The sequence below is a fragment of the Trachymyrmex cornetzi genome, unplaced genomic scaffold (assembly GCF_001594075.2).
Source record: "Trachymyrmex cornetzi isolate Tcor2-1 unplaced genomic scaffold, Tcor1.1 scaffold797, whole genome shotgun sequence".
Lineage (NCBI taxonomy): Eukaryota > Metazoa > Arthropoda > Insecta > Hymenoptera > Formicidae > Trachymyrmex > Trachymyrmex cornetzi.
In genome coordinates, this window is record NW_017300132.1 from 459,543 (window position 1) to 484,490 (window position 24,948).

The 24,948-nt window shown below is 32.8% G+C and overlaps 1 protein-coding gene and 1 non-coding gene across 2 annotated transcripts in view; both read right to left on the reverse strand.

Annotated features, from left to right (window-relative positions):
• Window positions 1–24,948, reverse strand: part of Sesn (Sestrin) — a 211,859-nt gene that overhangs the window by 77,778 nt on the left and 109,133 nt on the right. The gene's annotated exons all lie outside the window — the stretch shown is intronic.
• Window positions 14,444–14,516, reverse strand: TRNAK-UUU (transfer RNA lysine (anticodon UUU)). The gene has a single exon. It is a non-coding gene; the product is annotated as a tRNA-Lys (tRNA).

Below are 24,948 nucleotides of genomic sequence, written 5' to 3' on the forward strand. Positions count from 1 at the left end.
CATTTTTCATTTAGTTCATATTTTTGTCATTAAATGTTGCTTATATTACGTAAAAATATGAAATATCGACGAGGTACGATTTAGGTGACCAGTACGCATTCAGCAACTTTCCCCTACATTTTCTTGAGTTAAGTTGTGTAACTCCATTGTCTTAGTCAAATTAACGACATATCGGATAGGAGCAATGGCGACCTGTAGAAATGATTTAAAATAACTCAAATTGGACATAATTTGACATTATGAATTTAACAATGTACAGTACTTTTATCAACTATATAACTACATATATATATAGTTGATAAAAAATTATTACAAGTTATAGTTATTTTTTGTCATATAATACATGACCATATAAAATACAGTTGTAAACCAAAATAATTATAAATTACAGTTAAATTATAACAATTACAATTATTATACTAATATAATAGAAATAATAACCATAATTATGTGGTAATTATAGTCATAAATACCAAAAACTTTTCTCTAAATGCATTAAATAATATACAACGGTAACTGTTAAATATTAGTCTATTGTTAATCTATACTGCAGACAATATTATAAAAGAAATTGAGAATCGCTTCATAATCTGGCAACACTTTACTACGGAAAAAAAATACTTTAATAAAGTAACTGAATCTCAAACGCCTTTAATCTTTCACCTTTCGTTCTCCAAAATAAGAAATAAAATAATCAATATAATAAAAGAAAATAAGAATGCATAAAATTACTTCATTTCATATGCTCATTGCTATAACTTAAAAAAGATAAGACATTTCTAAAACATTTTCATTTTTTGACCGGAGACTGACTGCAAAGAGAAATTTTCCGATGTTGCACATTTTCAATTCAAAGCTTCACATTGGCATTGTCATTCGCAACAAACGATAGAAGCATGAGATTTCGAGATTGGACAAGCGTACGATAGTCGAAAAGACTTTCATATTCGATCGACATACTGCGACAAGCGAAAAATATTTGTCACTCTTTTATATATCCTGTGTATAGAATATGGTCCATTGACTTCTATTCTTTATTCTTTTTGCCGATTCTCCGATATTTCCGACGTTCATAAGCTAGTAACATGATAAGATATGATGCTAGCCTGAAAAATTATGATCGAGTCAAAGCTATGGAATATATTTCACAAATTTCAAGATTTATATAAATTAAGAAGAAAATAAAACATTTTGCAACAGTTACGAATGTACTGACAAGAGAAATTTGTTACGTATAAAATTAAAGAAAAAATCTGAGAAACTGCTAAGTTTAAATTAACCTAAAAAAAATGTTTAGGTGTTATAAATTTACATTTGCTGAACTTCCTTTGTGAGTAATGCAACGAAAAATAATCTTAATAATTATTATTGATAAACTTTGCATATTTAAAATTGACTTTAATCTTTGACTCTTAGTCCGTTTTCACAAAAGTTATCTAAAAATTAAAGAAAAAACGTTTACCAAGAGATTGCAGAAGAGATTGCAGAGTTCATTCATGAATTTTTTGGTAATCTTTAAAGTTGACCTTGACCTTTGACTCTCTTAGGCCAGTTCTCACAATATATGATTACCCAAAGGTTAAAAGAAAAATGGTTACCAAGAGATTCATCAATAAAGTTCATTCATGAATTTCTTGGTAACCTTTAATCTTAAGGTAATCATATATTGTGAAAACGGATCTAACAGTCAATTAACTACTTTGCCTCGGTGGAATTAAGATTCTTGGGTATCTATTACCGAAAACGGAATCTGCAAAGGTTAAACAGTTTCTGCGAAATCTTGCAAACGGACAATCGGACGGAGAAACGGCCGAACCAACAGTGTGTAATTATAAAGTAGTTTGCTACGTTGCACTTAATAAGAGAAAATAAAATAGAAAACTGCAGATCTAAAAACCGACCTTTTATATTACGAGTTTTATAAACGCATCCAGATTAGAATTAACGCTTTAGCTTTTTAGCTTTTCTACGTAGAGTGTAGAGTAAAGCAATTCTACGTAGCTGTAATAAATCACGAAAGATAATGCAAAAACGACAGTTTGCAGACGTTACATATGAGTATTCGTTTCAGTTACTATGGAAATAAGCATACAGAATCAAGTGCGATCTTGCCATCTTCCCCGGAGAAATTTCGTCCCGGCGGAAATTTCTCCCTGCTGCACGAGATACTGGGGAGAGATTGCCATAAGTTCTCGATACGGCGGGCGCGAAAGCAGGTGCCGTATATAGTATCGGAAAAATACTTTGCGCAAATATACACCGAGCAGTTCGGAAAATCTGGCGCGAATGTCCCTGACGTGTCGTCGATTTAAGTTGAGTGCCCACTCGAGAATTTTACTCTCGAGTGCAACTCCCGATAATGAGAATCTCCGGTGGTGAAAAGTGAGAATCGTTTTCCAATCTATCATCGAACAGTTTCATCCGCGTGATGGCATAATCCGATTTTTGCTTAGAGATGAATGTACTCTGAACTTTTCCACAAAAACACATTCCCTTTCTTTCTTTAAGAAAATCGATCTAACTTTTCCGTGAGAATTAATTTTCTGATATACATGGATTTATTCCGATACGATGAATGTCACAATTATCGTCGACAATCGGACTATCAGGACTTTTATATTCGATCGTAACGCGTATTCAATCGTAATGTGACAAGATGAACAGAAAGCATCTTTCCTCGTTTCAATATTCATCGCGCGAAACATTCAGCAGCGCCTAGGGAGACACGATTGCGACTTCGACTTGAAGTCGATGAAATTGGTCAAAGGAAATCATGAAATGTCGCAACATATGAGAACGAATAAAATAGTAACGACAGTAGAAGTAACACAAGAAACAGACATTTCATATTGCATTGGATAATACATAATTGTATATCAATAAAAGGTTGCTATAGACACTATACATTGAAAAAAAATTGTTCATTTGACTAAATTTATAATTAATTTAGTCAAGTGGCAATTTGTTTCTCAGTGTATTAATAAGTCACACTCGTGTCTTGACATAACATCATGTATCGATAATAATGTTATGATATAATATTATAATACATATATCAATATATATGCTGATATAACATTAAATATCATATTAACATATATATTGATGAGTTATCGATTGAACAAATGGTTTAGCAGTGAATATCTTCAAATCATTCAACTGATATTAGAAAAGAGAAATTAAATGAATACGTAATTGATGACACAAATTAATAAAAAAAATTAATCATAAATTATAAAAGATAATATTAAAAAACAAGCTTAATGCCGATACAATCGGCACAGTCAGATTCGGTCTGTTGATTTATGTATTTGGCATCTTGACTTGGAATATATATTTATACTAACATATTAGGAGATTTTATGCCAAGCAATGCATAAAGTTAAAGAGCGGATGATCTGTGTTATATCATTTCCGAACTATAAGATAAATGATAGTTGCGTAGTCTTGACGTTTCTGAGTAATCATAAATATACTGTGCCTGGTAACAAAAGCGTACTTGATGTGCGCATTGAAATATAATTAGGTACCACAATATAGAAAATTGCGAAAATATAGCATACAAATAAATATCAATAGAAGAAAAATATCAATAGAAATAAATAGCAATAGAAAAATGTGTGTCCAATAATTCGAAGATTTTTTCTAATTTTTAAATAATAACGATTTGGAATAATTTTATGCATCGCGATCTTATTTTTCACTATTTTGAACTTGAAAAATTCTTAAAAAAATTAAAACTAATAACAAAACTTTAGTAGGTTTTAAGGAATCATATGATCTTTTAATATAAAAAATATATGTTGCATTATGAAAAAAATACAAAATTTTGATTAATATTTATTTGAATAGTACCAACTTACAGTAAATAAATATTTACTCGATAAAAAGAAATAATAATTGAATCAAATTAATAATTTTGTACCAAATAAATATATTTTTATATTTAGTAAACATCAGGCACTACCCAAACAAATTTATTAAAATTTAGTATATTTGTTTTCAGTATGCTGTTACGGGTTAAATTATTATCTAATATTTTATAACCCTATATAGTATGTCTATTGCTTCACGAACGTTTCAATGCCGAATGACGCAATCGCTTTTCGAAATATAGTTCCAAATGAAACGGGGTTGCTTGGCACTTGACCTATAAAACGCTCGATCTAGGTTACCAAGTATGATGAAAGAAAATGCGGTTTGCCAAAAGTACACGTATGTAAATCGTGCAAATACTTCCATAGTTCGTTTGAATATGACGTTCTTGTCGTATAATGGTGTGATCGCCATAGCTACATCGCAAGATTATATAAAATGAAAATTTGGCTGCCCTTAGCTCAACCTCGACGTAGTAAAGACGAAGAAATAGCAACGCGTGTGTACACTTACGAAAGAAGACAGAAAAATCAGAAAACAAAATCTTGCAAAAGAAGAAGGTTTCTTTATATTAAGAAAGGAAGAATGAAAGATCAGTAGAGTAAAAAGAATTATGGATACAAATAGAAATGAGAGATGCTGAGAAGAAGGCGTAATATAAAAATATATCAAGTAGAAAGAAAAAAGAAAAAAAAGAAATTTGTTGTATTGTGAAAAATTTCTTCTTTTTAGACAAATACAACCACACAACGAGATGCATTTAAAAATATAACGAGTTAAAAATAATAATGTAAGAACAGAAAATAGAAACCAATATATTGCACAAATAAAAACGGATGAAGAGAGCTCGAGAGTTTCAAGAGCCATGGAAGGAAGAAATAAAAAGAGAAGTGAAAAAAAAAAAGAACAAGCTTAAGAGAGAAGAAAAGGAGCAAATTCTGAGATGAGAAAGACACGACGATGTAACATTGGAAGAGAATAAGTAGTGGCGTAAGAGTAAGAGAGAGAACAGAAGAAAGAAAGACAAACGTAGACTAAAGCGAGGATAGAGCGAGGTCTAAAGCGAGGAGAGGGATTCGTATGGCTGCTGGCACCAGGCAGTCTACTACGCTCAACTCGATATTCCCTCGAGCAATGCCAGGCCTCTGCCAGAGAGCCCAAGATTACGGTTCGACACTTGACTCGCGCTCGCACGAGTACTGCGTGCGTGCATGCGTTCTCAAGTCGCGCGAATCGAAGTGACGAGTGCACATGCGAATACCAAAAGAGTACTTGGCACGATCCTTGATAAGCGGATTTAACGATAGACAGACGAGCGATCGTAGCTTAGGACTGTAACTGTCGACATGCTTCCACTCAAATCGTCTTTGAAACTTTGTGATATAAACGAGTAATTGTAAAGATTGCTAAAAATAGAAATAAAATTAATATATGAAGATAATTTTACACCCTACTCTACTTGATTAAAAAATTACATTAATTATTTCGCTAAGTCCAAATACAATTGTATTTTTAAATAGGAGCGATTGTCGGATCCTGTTATATTTGGAGTTTCAAATCTACTGATTATTCATGTACTAAAAATCATTTAGTCGCAAACGATTCGTGGATATTTAAAGGAACGTCAGTTTCTTCCTCAGAACGAATTAACTTCAAGAAAGAAAAAAGCTTAATTCACAGAAATTAATATTGTTGCAAATAACGACATTCTTTCTTGGAGACTATTAAAATATTAAATGGAGCAAGCTAATTTGTTCAAGATTGCTCTGACGTTAAAATACGGAATGCTTAACATTTGTATAATAAAATTATATCCTTTAGTCAATGCTTATCCATTTATACAAAAAAGGATAAACTGTCAAACAGTATAATATTTAATTAAATTTTCTCATTAATTTAATTATAATTTGTAGTATTCAATAGCATTGCATTATGTATTTATATTACATTTAATATATGCAGTGATGTCATAACATTATTGCTTAATTAATTCACTATTCAAAGCAACAAACGAGCATCTCGTTATGTAACAAGCGAACTTTTAGCCTGAAAAATTGAAGGTTTCTTTTAGAAGATTTTTCAATATTATAATATATTGCCAAGTTCTCGTGCATGTACATAAAATAATTCAACTTTTATTTTTACATTTTATAAAACGCACGTTCGTAATATATAGTGTATACGAATATATACTTAAAACTTCTAATTTATTCCCTCTCTAATCTGTTTCGATAGAAACAGAACAGATATTCCGTAATCACGAGACAATATCTCTTCATAAAAATATAAATAGTTTACTTCCTTGAGTTATTTATTGTCTTCGCAGAAGATCGCGAATTAAAATCTAATTATTATTAAAAAAGGAAGAACATTATGAGCGATATTAAAAAATACAATAACGAAGTAAACGATCAAATTATAAAATTATATCAACACCGATAATTGCACCAGTTACGCAAAAGAGGAAAAAATGAAGAAATCATTATAATTGTTTTCCATGAATTAGCTTTGATGAATTAACATTATTTCAACGGAGAACGATATCGTTTCGCAAAATGCGTCGGTGAGTCACGACGATGTTACATCATCGCTAGAATTATCATTGTTCTCGACAATTTATCAATATCATTATACGCGATAGGAACAAAACAGTCGCATTTTGCATCGTTAACTATACAATGCTATCATCTACCAGAAAAGAAAGAAATTATTATGAATCTAAGGCCACATGCACACAATGGACAATGGAAATATTTAATATTTATTTCTGTTCCTAATATTTCTTCTATTACAAGACTCTAAATTCACAATAAAATTTCTTTCTTTTTCCTGTTAAACCAGGCCTGTCCAATTTGAGCTCCGGAGCCAAAACGCAAATCGATGCAAAATAATTCAATGTAAGATTTTAGGAACTATAAAGTGTTGATAAGCGTCACTCAGATGCGTATTGACACTTTACAATCCCCGAAATCCTATCTACATTGAATTTTTTTGCGTCGATGGCATCGTATAGTTAACGATGTAAAATACGACTATTTTGTTACGTTTAACTTCTAATTTTTCTAATTTTTTTTTATTCCTCCAATATTTAATATTTATTTCTGTCCCTAATATTTCCTACATTTTTCTCCATTGTGCGTAAAACCTTACATAACATTATCTTCAATATTCATTAAAGAAAGTGACTGTAAATTGCGCGCATCTACGTCACGTGATAGAATTGCTTCGTTAATTTCTAATTAAACAGGGAAATATTCCTGGACTGATAAATCAAGACGTGCATAATGTTTCAACAAAGAGGCTTAAGAATGAGAACAGAGGACAAAAGGAAATGAAGAGACGAGGGAAGAAGGAAATGCTCTTCTACTCTCCAAACGGTCGTTAGCGCGAGGAACGCGCGCGTCGAGAGAATCGCGGAATTAAATAGAAATAGTTTCTTTCGCGTCCGGAAAGGGAGTAGTTAACGTTTTACGCCGCGACGACTTTGGCTCTCGCCACGGCTCATAAAGTCCTCCCCTCCCGGATCCTTCGGGGGATGCAGGTGTCGCCGGAAGCCGTTTTACGAGCCGGCAGGAAAACGTAAATCGGAATACGACCTTCGTTACGGATCCGAGGAAACGGAATGTTGGTAGAACCGTTTCGGGGATAGAACGACCATCATGCGCCTAGTCATTCGCTCAACTCTCATTCCTGGCACAACAAAGTCGCAGACGGACAACAAAAGAAATGGGAATGAATTGTTAGGCTGGACCCTTAATTTCGCCCGACTCGTTTAATTCTTTTATCGCGAAGCCTTTCGACACGGCTCCTCAACGTTGTCATTATCTTCTATTGGGCAATAAAATATATTTCGTCAAGGATGATAAAATTAATCAAGACAATGGAATTGAAAGTCTGAATGTGTTCAATGGCAATTTCGATGAAATCCAAGGATGTTCTCTCCCATGACGAGAAGTCCGACGCGTCGATACCGTTTTCCGTTTTACGACCGCAACGTTGATTCAAACGCGCTCGCCGTTGCATCCGTGGCACGACATGGTCGGGTGTATCGAGGCATCGAGAACGAGAACACGCTGTGCGAGCCACTGAATGCGTTCAATCGCCGGGAGTGTCTTCTGGGAATCACTCGGGATGCATTTAAATGCCCGCACGCTCGCAAATAAACAGGCACGTCCATTGAATACTGATCGCAGGCTGATATGATACCCACGCTCGAACTCCCGTGATCCTCATCATGCTGTTGTATAATAACGTAGGCGTCTTCGGTTTACCTTTAATTAGAAGAGTTGTTTATTCGCACGATCGCGGAATTGAGAATCCGTGGGAATCGCCTATTAAATTGCAAAACTGCGTTGTTTTCATGTTTCCGCGCAAAAAAAAAAAAAACCGTCATCGTGAAAACAACGATCAAATTAAGGCGATAAATACTGCAAAAGACTAATGACTTAAAATGTTATGTAATATAAGCTCGTAAAGACAGATAATCGATCGATATTAATTCTTAAGTGGGTAGGTGGAATAGTCACAGGCATCTCAAGTGTAGTTTTCTTTAAAATTCTGTTGTGAAACAAGAAAATAAAAACTATTGCCTAAGTGCCCAGGAGGCTCAAAGCTTATTATTTTTACATTCCTCTATCTCATAAAGGTATGACTAACATGATAAATTTAACATAATATAGTAAAAAAACATAATAAATGTAAATTTAACGTAAATTTACTTTAATGTAGTAAATTTAACATAAATAGTAAATTTAATATAATATGGTAAAATATATTAATAAAAAATATAACAAATTAAAATTATATTTTAGCATGTTCTAAACGCTTCGTCTATCAACTATTATATCTTTAAACCGCACTTACTTGCCTATAAGGTTAATTGGCAAAATTATATTATTCTGATAATTTATTCGAATTCACAAGTCATTATACTGACCGTCCATTTTGAAACTATTAATTTTGTTTTTTTACGCGCTTAATTATACAAATGAATGTATCACATTTTTTTATTTTATAATATATTATCATACAAATTTTCTTTTATGTATTATAATTTCCAGTAGAAAACACAAACCAAATAATTTCGTGATAAAATCCAAGCTTCGATGCCAGATATATGCGAGATGAAAGAATTTACGATGATGATTTATTTTTCCCATATTCATATCGAAATTTTTCTTGTTTTTTTTTTTTTTTACAAATCAGCAATCCTACGGTCATTTGCTGCCTGAGCGTCGGAAAATCAAAATTACACTCGTTTCAGTCCTTGCTTTTCAGTACGAGCTATTCAACAAGACTTTAATCCGCCACCGTAAATTCAATGCTTCCACGATAGCCCCGATCTGTTTTTCTCTTTTTCCGTCGCGACTGCAATGTACATAACTGTCGGTATATATACGCTAGAATCCCCGTCTACACATATCAAATGCGCGAGCGGACATTCAGCAATGTCCATTTAAAAGGGACTCGATGTTGCTGAAGCAGGCAACTTCTTACTGAATGCCATAATTAACGAATACCGAAGCGCATCGGTAACGGTAAAGGATGCTGATTTAAGATCGCGGACGGATCGTTAGCTGTCGTCTTTGTGAATGTAATCGAAATACGGAAGAGTGCAGCAATGCCAAGGAATCGCGACGCGAATGAAAAGAGGCACGTCGCGTCGATTTGCGATTGGCAAGCCGATATGTCAGTTGAAAGGCTGAAACGATAGGAAATGATCGATCGTGTAATCTCAAGGATAACATCGCGAAGCGTTTAACAGGTCTTTGCCAAGGACAATTACCTGTTAACATAATTACGGCATAATTGATACGCTCACGATTAACCTCATCGACAACAAAAACGCTTGAAAGAAACAAGTCTTTTTTTTTTTCATCAAAATCACGCCACTTCTCTCTCGAGATTTTTTCTCCGAGCGATAAGACATTATTTGCATTAAATAAGAATTATATTTCGAATATATAATGAATATATAGTTAGAACGTTTGACTTTGAATGACGAAAAAACAACTTTTCCGAGAATTACGTGTATCTAACATATACAGGGTGTTCGATAAGGATCGTAACAACGTTTAAACGTAGATTCCTGAGATCATTTTGAGACGGAAATTCTAATATTAAAAGTACTCTTAAAGATTGAAAATTGAGCCACTCTTTTTCAAAACTGGCTCAATTTTTACTCCTTAAAGTGAGATTCCATTGAAAAGAGTTTAGAGAGAGATTTTAACATATAAAAGATATACATATCGATATATTTTCTTGGAAGTCATTTTTATCATTCAAAGTCAAATGTTCTAATTATTCATATTTTATATATTTCAAATATAAATCTCATTTAATGCAAATGGTGTCGCTCAGAGAGAAAAAATCCTAAGAGAAAAGCGACGTGATTTTTATGCAAAAAAAAACTTATTCTTTCTATGTAGTTGTAAGAAAAATATTTCAAAGCTAAAATATGAACAGTATTTTTAACTATTTCCTCTCGCAGGCAATCTTCTTACAATTAGATGATTATAGAGCACAGATAAACGAAAAAAAAAGAAATTCTATATTAAAAACTAACATTTCGAACATTGGGAGTGTCTTGACAATAACGCGAAATAATTCGTGTTCTAAATAAAGCGAATAAATTCCGACACATTCATCTCAACGTATAGGAACAGGAGAAACGATACGGTATCTTTTACGTAAACCGACTTCGGGAAGACGTTAATTCTCGCGGTTGGTGGGACCAGGGAAAATAGAGAAACGCGTATAGTTGGAAAAACATCGGCAAAGGGAAAATAAACCAGTTCTAGTTTAATTCAACCGCCGCTACGATGCCACATGGAGTCACGCGGTGCAGTTTGTGTATCGTGAGGGGAAGGAAAACGAGTTCACGAGAATCTCGGCTCGACAAACGGACAGAGATGTGGATAGAGAGACATGTGCACGGCATTCTCTAAGAGATAAAAAAGCCGTCAGGCAAGGGTAAGAGTGAGGGTGAGTAACAGCGGAAAAAAAACGTGAGAGTATAACGATCGAGAAGCGATGCATTAAACAAAGGAATTAAAACATAGTCTGCATACGTGACGGAAGCGAAGTATCCCTTTTTTTTTTGCACACACGGCCTTATATTTGCAGTGGAATAAACTTATCGCGAGAAAGAATGGCTTTGTTGTTTTATCTCTTCCCGATACGACCCGCAATTCTACCCGATAGTCCTCGTAAATTTGTGTCCTTTCCGTTTTTTAAATACAAATATTAAAGAAAGAGGGAATGACAATAATTAATGTGTACAATCGGCGAGCTACAGAAAAATATAGCTACACATCTTTTGGAATAAATTCATACACAGAAAGAATAATTTTGCTGAAGTATCTAAAATTTAGGTACATGTAGGTATACAAATTTGAAAGTAATGTTATTGTATTACACTAAAATAATTATGTAGGAAACTCAAGTATGATAAACAATGTTACAAAAAGTTTTGATGTTCTAACAATCAGCTTGAACGTTCCACATAATTATTTTGAGCGTCCAATAAAATTATTTTTATAGACTTGCATTTAACTTTTTAAATACAAGAACGATTTTTAGCAAAATCGTTTTTCTCGTGTAGTTCTCAGATTATTTATAAATCCCTGCTGAAATTAAGGAAGAATGCTAATTTATATATTTTAATATAATATATTGTATTTAAAACATGTTCTTTAATTTTAGAACTATCGACACTGCACTAGATAGAAACTACGTATACTATTCACAAACCAATCTTGTTCAAATTTGCATCCGGATTGTATCGTCTGCAACGTTCAATTAGTACTTGTGCAGAAGCAATGCAAATGCGGAACCTACTTGATAATTAATTAACATATACAGCAAGAAACTTAACATACAGTTACAGCCACTATCGGGAAAATCACATCGGCGATGTCAGTGACGATTTCGCGCTAACGCGCGTTGTAACAATTAATTAACGTTTAACGTTTTTGACAAGCGATAACAGGATGACGTAAATCGAGTGCTGTCGTGGACTCAATTAGCTTCGTTTCGATAACGGCTACATAAATATCGCTAATGTCTTCTAATATACGATTTCGCGTTAAAGCGTCAGGCATCTGCCGGCAGGAAATGCTTATGAGTCTTGAATGAGTCCTTAATTGCGCGCTTACCACGTATTTATCCAGCTCTTTCTCTCAACCTCGAAATATCTGCACGAGCGTATAGTGTGTGCGTAATATATGCTTCTATTCGAATATTCTCAGCAACTGCATGTGGGCCTTACAACACCTGAGCACTGTGTGAATATGAGGCGCACGTGTTCATTTAATTTACATATATGTAGATTCCATTCACATGCAATGCATTTATATATACCAGCATCCTATGCAAAAGGACCGTCACAAGACAAATCTCGTAAAAAAAGTCTGCGTAATTTCTCTCTTAACCGTTAAATTCATGTAAAAATTCGAAAGGAATATACCATTGAGTGAAATGTCTTTTTTATTTTTTCCAGAAAAATTGGCAAAATGCAGGCATAATATTTCCTTATATTTAATCGATACAAAAATTCACATGTGTTTTTTTAATAATTTTACAAAATGAGATTTAAACAACTAATTTTTTAAAGATACATTGCATGTATTTTTTAATGAAATAGAAAAATTATAAAAAATTACAGATTTTTAAATGTTGTATTTAAAAGTAATACAAAAAGCTTGGCAGCGATTTAAAATCTGGATAAAAAAACTACTTTAATAAGAAGAAAACATGTTTTTAAAAAATAATTAAAATAAAAATGAAAAAATTTTCATTTAAACTACAAAACTGTATTATTAAATGCAAATATTGACCTTATTTACCTGGTTTATGTGTAATATTCATTTTTATACGGAAGTATACATTTTTAATTCTAGTCACTTTTTGCAGAGACTGTACACCTGATATCATCTTTAAATTAGTTAACATAAATTTTCTTTCATTATTAACAGTTTCCTTTAAATTGAGTAAATTTTTTAATTATCTTGTTTGAGTATAGGTGTAGAACGAGATTGTAAAAGCAGCAGGCTAATTAGATGCCGCTCTAGAAAAGAGCCACATGCATGTCCACACAACGTGACATTAATCGAATTATAGCCGATTATAATTCGATAGTAAAACAAAAAAGACACGCTGACAAAACGGTGGCTATTAGTGTGCGTTAGGCAATCTTTACGAAATAATTGCGTTAAATAAATCATCGACACAATGACTTTCCCGTTACGTACTCGTCCGTTGCCTTACAGAAGATGGAAACTCAAGGCGAAAAAAGTCGCTGCTTTGTAATTTACATTTTTATGCCGCAAATTTTATGCTCATGTATTTTATTAACCTAAGAATGAGGTTAATAAAACTTCAAAATCTACATATACTTTAAATTTTTAAGTTGTTGAGTTAGTTTCTTATTGTTCAAAGTGCATTGTGAAAAATTGTATATATATGTACAATTATAATAGGTAATTTCACTAATAAAGATGTATATTTACACATACGTAAAGTCATAATTTTCAAATTATTCTTTATAATAATTACAATTTGTAAAAATAAATCTACAATTAAAATTTCTAAAAATTACGTATTAATTTGCCAATAAATTACGTACAATTTTTCTTAAGCTATGTTATTGATATGTACCTACATGTATAAAAATACGAATATAATATGTGTAAATATCATCACGATGTTAAATAATATCATAAAAAATTTTACATTTATATATATATATATATATATATAGAAATATATATACATATATAAAATATTATTGTGTGTAAAATTTTCCATCTGTAAATATAATATATTTATATTTATATAAAAAATATATTTATGCAATTAGATAAAAGTATTTATGCAATAGAGATAAAAGTACTAATTTTGATAAAAATATACAATTTTAGATATTTCTACTATAAATTTTTACATATATTTTAAATATGTAATTTTATATACTCTTTTTACAATGTAGTCATTTATAAAACAGACCGAAATATACATAAATATGAATTATTTATACCTATCGATATTACGAAGTCCCGCGACAAATTTATGTGGCTATAAAACCGAAATAAATATTAAAAATTCGGTAATAAAAAGTTCTTAGTTGGAATCAAGCAGTTATCTTTTCGTATCCTCGAAAGATCTCGCTGCTGTTTATGCCAAATTGCAAAATCCGCCGTTTCTCTCTTGCAGCAAAATTTCGATCCTATGTTATGGAGCTGCGTCAATACTCGCTATATCCTGGATAACGGACTGGAAGGTGGTGTGCAAGCATTTCCCATATTACGGCAGCAAATACGAGAGACAGGATTCGGGGAGATAATGGAACGATCCGGAAGAGTGAAACGGCGTGAACGACCGAATCACAGTGACAGACCCATGGGATTTCTCTTCAGGATCGTCGCTGGAATTTACCGTCAAACTCTTTATTAGAGAATGAACTCTGACGCCGAAATCGTCGCGCAAATTGTAACCGACCAAATAAAAGTCTTCTTTTGACGACAACTGAGTGTATTCGATCATGGTGAAAAAACGCAAGAAAAAAAAACGCCCGAACAGGGACTCGAACCCTGGACCCTCAGATTAAAAGTCTGATGCTCTACCGACTGAGCTATCCGGGCATCGAGATAAAAGGTCTTTGAAGACTCTCACGCGATGCATTTGTCAAAATTGCTTTTTATTCATATAAATTTAAGTAGCCCAGAAAAATAACAAGTTTAGTTATGTATAATAAAAAAATGCATAGACAAGAATCTAAAAATAAATATTTAGTATGCACTTAATTGCATATATATATATATATATATACACTATATATATAATAAATTAATAGAAACTGCATTTTTAAATATATTTGTTGACAAACAACTTTAATTTTACTAGCCTCATCCTGCTATATGTTATTCCTTTAATGCTAATAAATATTAATTGATAGCCTAAGCTTAGAGTATAATCGCGCTGCAATCCCTTGATTTATATTAATATCTTGGAGTTAGAGCAATTAGCCATTCTATGTAGCTGCAAGTAGAAGATAACGCTACACACATTCAGAGAACATTTAGAAGGAGGTATTCGAGACACAACCCCGAGCCGCTGTAAATTACAAGCAACAGTAGAAGTTAATCGATCTCTCAAATTACTTCAAGAAAGTTTGGCATTTCAATTTTTCAAGTTTAAATGCATTAACATTACTATTTAATTATAAATTACAGTAATTGTACAAAAGAAGATTGTACCCTCGTATGCATGAAAATTATACTGGTAGTCACTAAAAGTGTACATCATTCGCAATTCAATGTAAAGATTAAATTAGGCCAAACCTAGAGAATTAAAACTTCTATTTACTCACCACTATTATTTCACAACTACTTTGTAACGTCAGAAGCGAGAAAATATCTATACAATAACCTACACAATACAAATTTTTTTGCAAAATATATTACAGAAATATTTCAATAAAACAACAATCAATAGAATTGTGATGCCGACTTGTAAAATATTCCGAAAACTCTCCTTTTTGTTTCATAAATTAATAAATAATATATTTGGAAATAAATTATGCATAATTAAAAGTGAAATATTCACAGCTATGACAAACTGTCAAATTAAAGAAATAAATATGATTAAGATTTCTTCTTGAAACAAGAAAATAGTTTTCGATACCCATAATTTTATAAGTTTATTCCATCAATTGCAAATGTCGTTTTATTGAAAAATATTTCTATATAATTTGCAAGAATTTGTGCTTTCGCACTTTTGATGTTCCAATCTGAAAATAGTAGAGGTGAGTGAACATTCTTAACTAGAAGATAAAATTCTTTCATAAAAAAATAGAGATATTCGAGATATTAAAAAATTATTTTGTACGTGTAATTATTTGCAATATTGCAATTTAAAAAAGGCAATACGTTTTTGTTTGTATAGCTGAGAACGGTGATGATAGCTGTAGAGCAATTTCGAGAATATAGATCAAGGCCACTTTTAATTTTAAAAATCGCATATAATGCTGCTTCGTTCGTGAATCACTCATAAATATGCCGTCACGTGTCGAAGTCCAGCATACAAATTCAAATGTGCAAACGAAGTTATTAATTTACATATCGTCAGATATTATCTTCGGTGAGATACAAAACAGATTCGAAATAATACTAATTGTGCTTGTAAATTTATTTTTATACAGCAAGACTTCATGATAATAAGATATTGTTTGGTAATGAAACTTTATAACAACGATCAATATTTTCCAACGAAATCTTTTCTACTAGAAAAATCTGCAAGTACAATTTAGTATGGTAGATGTAATTTGACATCATCGAGTCACATGGCGAAATTATACTACATTACTAGAGAAGATAATTAAAAAAACATACATTGTTAAACGTTGTGTTATCGTTTGTGTCCAACTTGCTGCAATATGAGATCATCAAAACGCAAGCAATGATCTACGACCTTGACACGTAACGTTCGCGATGACCGGGAGTTAAGCTGTGGATTATCGTGCACTAATTAAATACGTATACGCTTCGTTGCGTTAGCTACTTCGTTATTTGCACGAAGACATTCCAACGCGATTGTTTCTCGATTTAATAAAACGTAATATATGAGAGAAACCCTTATCCTTACGACGCAATGTCTTATCTAATGCACTATAATGCGTTCACAGTTCTTAATAATTAACGTGCAATCAAATTGCCAATTTGATTTACGAGGCAGGGTTTTTATGCAAACAGACAATGAAGACTAAATATTCTAATAATAAAACAGTTAAAGTATTCGTATTTTCTTCTCCGTGGCATTTGCGATAACCCGAGGTGCCATAGACATCAAGAAAAGACGAATGTATTAGTGACTAAAAGAATATGACTAAAACATTTTTCTTCATCGTTGGCAATATTTAAACTTAATTTACATTTTTTTTCATCGTTGGCAATATTTTACTTTTGCTCATTTGACGTTTTTTTTTTAAATGACAGAAATATTTCTGGCAATACTTTCCAATGCAATATAAACAAGCAGTTAATTATTCGAAATAATATATGTTGTTAATGTCATTATATAAGATATTATACCTTTTTAATATCTTACTTACAATCAATAAGAAAGAATTTAGTCATCGACGATTACTATTAACTTTTTGCAATCCTATATCGATTTAAAGCCGATAAAATGCGTTGAGATAGTTTGTTGTACAATTCCTCGAATCTGTAACGCAGTTACAAATTATATTTTTGTAATCTCTACAAATCTCTACAAGTAATAAAATTTTGTTATTCATATTAGAATAAATATTAGACTATATTAAATAAAACTGAAAACGAAATCCTTTGTTCTCGTTTTTCGATCGTAAAAAGTTAAGACATTGTGAGTAAACCATAAGAGTTCTCGCAATGCAGGGTCGTTGTCCAGAATCAACACCGTAGTTCCCAACGTAATCTGGCACGAAGCCAGTGACTTCCCGATGTGTCAACTTCTCAATATTAGGAGTTACGATGCACGCGACAATAAACGCCCTGTTCAAAATAATTTCTCTGGAACAGCTGCAGCGACGACAGTCGAATTAATCGAGGATGGACACAATGACGTTTTAGAATCTTGTTATCACAGCAAATATTATCACAAATGTACATTATGCGTATTATGCGTATCTTGGAGCAAAAAACGTAACTTTGTTCATTACTTTTTAATTTAACATAACGAAAATATCTTTTTATATTGCATGAATATGTTATAGTATTATAAACGATTGAAGTTGCTTAAAAAACTTTGAATTTTGAAATGTTGGAAATAATATTATTTAACATAAACAGAAAAATAATTTTTTAAATGGTAAATTAAATATGTAACGTAATAATACATGATACACGTTAAAATATTTTAATAATATATCAACGTATTAATAGAAAATAATGAAATAACTAATAATTATTGGATTTATTCATTACTATGATCGTCCAATGCAATACTACATAAAATTTGCGTCATTTTAACGATTGTGACAATTCGTGAAATTGTCACGAGCGATAAATCCGAAAAAAACTCATAAAATGGAATAAAAACACTTCGATTACCTTGAATACAAAGGTCTTTAAGCTATAATACGTGCAAAATTATGAAGAATCAACAGCTTATTTTATTCAAAGCGTCTCAATGTCTCATGATGTCTAACATGAATAAGAGTTAGTTAAATCCGTAATCTGGGAAAATTAAATTTAGATTGGGTTGTTCCATCTTTCGGTAAACTTCAGCTTACTGTCTCGCTCTTTTACTCTCTTGTGCTCTCACTCTTTTAACCCAGTTTATCCAGTAGATAAATCATTTATCCAGTAGATAAATTACCTAATATTTATATATTTTATATTTTGAAGATGAAACAACCGGCCCTATATAAAATAAAGTTCTAAATTTATTTCATATATGTCAAATTTTTTTCACGTTTTTCTTGTAGTAATAATACATTATTATATATAAAGATTATTATTATTATTATCCAAATTTTAATCGTTTTAATAAAAGGAATGAACTCAATAAATAATAGATTGATATATATAAATATTTACTCGTTTTAATAAAAGGAATGAACTCAATAAATAATAGATTGATATATATAAATATTTTTAAATTTCTTTATTAAAAATTAAAAATAAAACAGTAGATATATCAGATACGTGTGCACGATCGTTAGCTACCTACTCTCGCATCATCACATCTAGGAAAACCTAGCCAAGACGAACAAAGCTTCTGTGCGTAAGACTGAAGCTCGGTGATTAACCCAGAAAACCCAATGGTCTTTCTCGTACGTCGACCTGCGCACGGAGAGGATGAGAAGGTACGAAGGAATGAGGAGGAAGAAAAAAGTGGTCTGATGCGCCACTCTCTCTTTCTAAGAAACTCACTAGCGAGCAATTCCCTTGGAAGGATGCCAACTACATCGAATCGCAGATATAGATGGTTAATGCTACCCTCACACCAAATCTCGCGTGACATAATTTGATCGATTCGCAAAAATTAGCCTTAATCATTGGCGTGCCAAATTGAGCTCTTCTTTCACATCTTTTCGAACAGCAGTCAACTTTTGCAATCGTGGAAAAGTTAATAATTTATCACTAAAAACCGATATGCATTTATTTAAATTTTATTTTTCAGTAATCAGTATAAAAAGAATAATTAAAATACAATTTTGTAACAAATATATACACAAAAATTAAAGAAAACTCTATTTTTATGTTTGCAGTTTTATTATTGTGTAAATATTATAAAATATACTAAAGTATTATAATATTTAACGCAGTATATCAGATTATGTCTCCTTTTTGGAATTCTCTTTTCAACGAGTAATATGTCCGTAATTTGTCTGGCTAAGCTACATTATCCGACTAATGGGTAGAAGAAACATGAGACTCTTAATCTCAAGGTCGTAGGTAAGCTATATATTAAGCTATACGAACACGTTTTTTTTTATGAGTGGCACTAAAGATTGGTCACCTATCCAAAAAAACCATTCAAAGATATGATTTCATCGACAGTCATCGAGAGTATTCGACTATGTAATCAGCAACAAATCCTCGCAAAAATAATTACATTTTTATACGTAATAAATATTGATTTTTGCTTATCTACAAGTGTATTTTTCCAAAGTTCGCAAACACATAAAATCATTGCGCCGCAATCTTATCATGGACGGACCAAGAACGGACGAGAAGCGCGTTGAGCGATATTATAGCAACTGTATATTTCTGAACGATATTGATACATTCGTTCATCTTGCTGTCAATTCCATCGATATCACATGTTGTTATAGCAAGCTCTTTTATTCCATTTATGAACCCATATTTTCCTTTTTCATTTTCTAGAAAAATGATACTGTTCTACAAAAAGTCACTGTTTTTTCTCTTCGAAATGTCATAGTACAGATCACGAAGATTTTTTCGCGTTGAACACGATGGTGTTGATAAAATTTACGCAGTACATCAGGATTTTAAATAAATTGAGGTGAAATGGTGAATTTTTTGCCATTTTCGACATTTTTTACAGTGAATTAAATGTTGTTTCTAAATGAAGTCTATGACATCTAAAAGTACAATTTAAGAACTTTCAAATAAATATTAGTTTATGATTGTACGATTTGCTTTTATCAAATTATATATAACTATACGATATATAATTATACAATTCTTTATAATTATATAGTTGAACAAAAAAATCACTTTTTTTTCTCTCCGAAATGCCATAGTATATTTTTTTGCGCTAAACACGAAGTCGTCATCAGAATGAGTGTAGCACATCAAGTTTTTTGGTAAATTGATATTTTTGACTCATTTTACTCCAAATTACTACACAGAGAGAAAAATTTATTTGGATTCAAAATTCCTATTTACGTTTATTTCATTAAAACAATTAATTTAATTTCGAATAAAAACTATTTTGTTTAATCCCCAAAATTTAGATTAAATGTGATCAATTAAATTTCTCAATTTAAAAACTCGATTTGATTGAAATATTCTAATGATTATAATATTTATTAAATTTAAAGAAATCTTTCTCTCTGTGTACGCAAATTCTGACAGTATCGTGTGATTCAGTGAAGAAAACATTTTCGGAATTAGATTATGATACTTTATGAGAATTCATTGAACAATATCATTTATCGCATCTATTTTACGTGCTGTGTTCTAAATTTGTATTAAATTTATATATATATATATACAATTCTGTTATCGTATATAATATGAAAATAAAGTTTATGCGCGTCGAAGGGAATACGTTCAACCACCGATACGATTACCTCATGTAAAATATACTCGATATCCAGTACTATTGCGAGTTCGACATTTTCACTAGATACAGGCGAATGTTGTCGTATCTCTCGTAGACAGGGAGGATACATGGGACAGGTGTGCGTGTCGTTACGGGTGAGAAGGATGCCGAAAGCGCCGAATGAAATGTGAATCCGATGGTGCAGAATAGAACACCGGGGGTGCCAGGTGTGTTCGGAGAGGTTTATTTTCGATTGCAGTTTCACCGAGTGCCGGTGCACCGGGGGCGGGTTACGCGGTGTCGTGTATTTTTAGTGATCGCATGGCATGCGGCACACCACCGCGACGTTTCGACACAACTCGAAATAAGATGTTTATCGAACCGCTCGAACGGATCGCCTCGCGTTAAGGGACTTTTGGAAAAAGTGGACCAGCGTTGGTTAAGCGTTACACGAAGAGCAATCGTTTTCGTTCCCATGTAGAACAAAACGCGCTGAAAATGAATGGGTGTTCGCGTAAATGTAGTAAACCGTATCATTGTACTTCCCTTACTTTGGTAGTGTAAAACGATACGCAAACGTGCGAAAATTATTACACTCTAAAACAGACTAGTTTATTTTTTTTAAATAGAATAATCTTCGTCTCATTTCCGACCTAAAAATATCACGGATTTGCGAATAGTTGAAATTCGATCGATTATTTTCAGAGACACTATTATATACTGTACACGAGTGTTGGCAATTATTTCGAGAAGCGGTTACGTTTCTCTCACGCGTGCTTTCAAAGACCACTTCTTTTATTAGAAACTCGACAGATCATTGACCTTACCGAACTTAAAAATCGTACGCGTTTTCTTATCGATTAACAAGATTGCGTAACGTAAGATGTATCGCGGCGTCTCAGAGTCTAATCCAGTTTCAATTGTCGGCGCATCGCATGCTATACAACCTTTTTTTTAACGTATATTCTACGAGGATACGAAGTGGCAAGTCTTGATTAGGCTTATCTTGCCGGAGATTAGATACTTTCCAGGCGCGCATGCCGTTACGCATTTATTGAAATGAGGTGATGGGATCGCGATTTTCTGGTAAACATCGAATGCAGAGCGAGGCGCGCCTTTATTTATTCGTAAATCGATCGATCTGCTAAGCCGCAGCCCTGAGAATACCGTATGATTGAAAAAACTCACGGATGTGTTCATGCATGAGCGCAGGTAACATCTTAAAAAAGTTTTGTCGAAATTTGAAGTTTTTCTCTTTTTGCGATTACTTTTTCTATGCAAAACAATTTTCATGAAATTTGTACTTTCCAATGTTAACTTATTTTCTAAACTTATATTTCTTATACATAAAAAAATATATTCTCAATCAAATAAATAAATTTTGTAATAAAATTAATGTTTTACAATTTTGCAAATAGTATTAGAAAATCTTACTTCGTCGAATTCACGGTATCAAAATACGGAATTAGGTCAATGAGGCTGAAACTCAGTACATTGCAAAGCATCTCGGTGAGCTACGAAGCTCACTGCGAAACTTCAAGCTGCTTATTGACTTGTTCTTTTGCTTCGTCGTGAGTTCAAGAGTACACGAGTGGCAACAGATGGCGAGGACTCAAGAAAAGTTCATCTTAAGGAACTTAGTCGAGAGTAATCCATGTGTTGATTCCGTCTCCGAGACAGAAGCGGTTTACTATTTACCCTCGTACATTAAAGTGCAATTCGTGGACAAGCTTCTCCAAAACTTATAGCGAATTCGATTGGACGCACTCAATGCACACTGATACATATTAAAGCGTTGTATACAAATTGACGTAAAGATATGTGTTTAATATAAATATAAAAACGAGTTAAACTACGAAGTCCTCCAATATATTTTATGTGCTGTTAAGTAAAATATTTATAACTCGAAATATTTGCATTTTATTTTTACATTCAAATTAAATCAGTATTAACGACGGCTTTAATATATGTCAGTGCGCATATAGCCAACAGAATTCGTTATCAATCTCGAAAAACATGACACAATACTTTTCAGAAATGAATAAAATAGAAAGATTAAAGATTGTAGCGTAAATTTGGAAATTTGATGTGCCACTGATCTAAAAATAGACGATCTGCGTATAAATCATTTTTGTAAGTAATTTTATATCAATTCAATGTTCACTTACATTTCAACAAAAAACGAATTACGATCGTCAATGAAGATACTCGACGATAAGGATTCTTCACGAGCACCTCTCTAACTTTACCGATCACGCATGTCGCGCATGACAGATCTATGTGAAAAGTGTGTGAAGAAATACGGCACGTGTGTGTAACGAGTTTGTTACAATCGTTGGACAACGAACTGTGAAATACTCGTACATAGTTCCTTTATATTTATGAGATTGTTTGGTTGTTATACAACTGCTATCTTGTAATTTTATAAGAGAATTAAATAAAGTATTATAATAGTGACATATATTATCTTTTCCTTTCAAACTCGTGAATGCGCAACTATTAACGTACCTCGAGACTTAAATAGCTCATACAAATTTAATCATAACGTACGATTGAAAGGATATCCGATGATTCTGTAAGACTTGTATAATATTCTTAAATTTTTGTTTACTTATACTTTATATTTTTAAATCTTTAATTAAAAAATTCTCACATTCTCAAATCATAAAATATCTGATTTTATATATGCTCTACAGTATCGAGATAACATTTTTACGAACTCAACAGATTGACTACAATAACTAACATGAGTTAAGTAGTTTTGATTATAAAGTCATTCTAGAAAAGACATCCTCCACATTATTTTGTTATTTATTTGCATGTCGCCCTATGTTTGCGTGAAACGCTTCGCGAAGCGGAATCCGAGCCGCGTGTAAAATACCATGAAGCACGAGGCCGTCACATGATAAAGTAAATTGAATCGGGTGTCTACGCACGTGCGTACAGCATGCAGCAATGCTGAATGTGAGTGGCGAGCAGCGAATACTTCCGAATATACCTGACCGTTCACACCTTGCCTGAGTGTTCGAGAGTGCCATTTTCAAGTATCTATATCAAGAACGAACTGCGGCAAAAATATAATAACAAGAGAGAAAGCGGATATCGCTTCCAGAAGAGAAAAGGAGGCCAAATGAAAGATATGCAGGAATGGAAGATACGTTTTGCTATTCACTTTTGGAGACACAAACATCTGATAGAGTATAAAAAGTTCGTAAAGAAAGAAAATGCAAATGCTAACGTTGCAAAATCAGTCGTGAAAAATTAACAACCGTAATATTTCTGCCTTAGAGAACGGCGTAATATTCTCACATAGTGGACAGACCGGGTGTGCTATGCTTATTTCTCCTGTTTGCTTTGGCACGAACGTCTAGCATCATCAAGTGGTTGCTCTACATTGTGAAGCGTGTTAAACCACGACGGGGATTTATAGATAGCAAAAATAATAAATGTCTGCATTCGGGACGTAATACGAGACGTAAAAATCATTCGCACATCCAACGTTACATAATCCTTTGACGAGAAGTGCATTAATGTAACGAATACAGTTGTCTATTTTCGTCTCGGTTGAAGAATATAAGGAGATAGACGGAACTTTCTATTTTTATTTTCTTCAGTTTTCGAAACGTTTTTCTTATAAAATTTTTCTAAAACGAAGATCGAATGTGAGTGGCTATTGACAGAAATATGTCTGTCGTTGAGTCGTCTAGCACAAGATTCTTAGCAACATTCTGCATTCTCAAGAGGTCATTTGCCCTTTATAATTATAACAGGTTACACGTTCTCTATTTTTAAATGGCCAAGATACATTGTACCAGTTAATTTCCTGTCTATATATCTCACGGCCGGTTCGAATAGCCCTACTGCAAAAAACGATATGTATGGAAAGCTGGTTCTTAATTAATGACACACCTAATATGCAAGGAACGTAGACTACGGCACAATCATTATTGTCGAACCTCTACCTAGCGCGAATCGGATCTCGCGATCATTCAGACAATTTTCTTCTCGCGAGTGAAAGCAACGCCGCTGGTAGCACCGAAGCCATCGTGATACTTTGCAGACAAGCACACTGCCTAGTATCCGCTTTCTTATAGGATCATATTAATTGCAAACTTGCACCCGCTAATCACTAGGAGTTTCCTCTTTCGCTCTCCTACTCGGCGATCCCGAGAACTGCATTTAATTGCGATGACCAACGGGCGAGAGCGACGGAGATGGAGCGGAAAGGAGCATCTTGTTGTTTTTCTCGCGTACGAAATGCACGATTCCATTGTGAGCGTGGCGATTTATTCGTGCCGG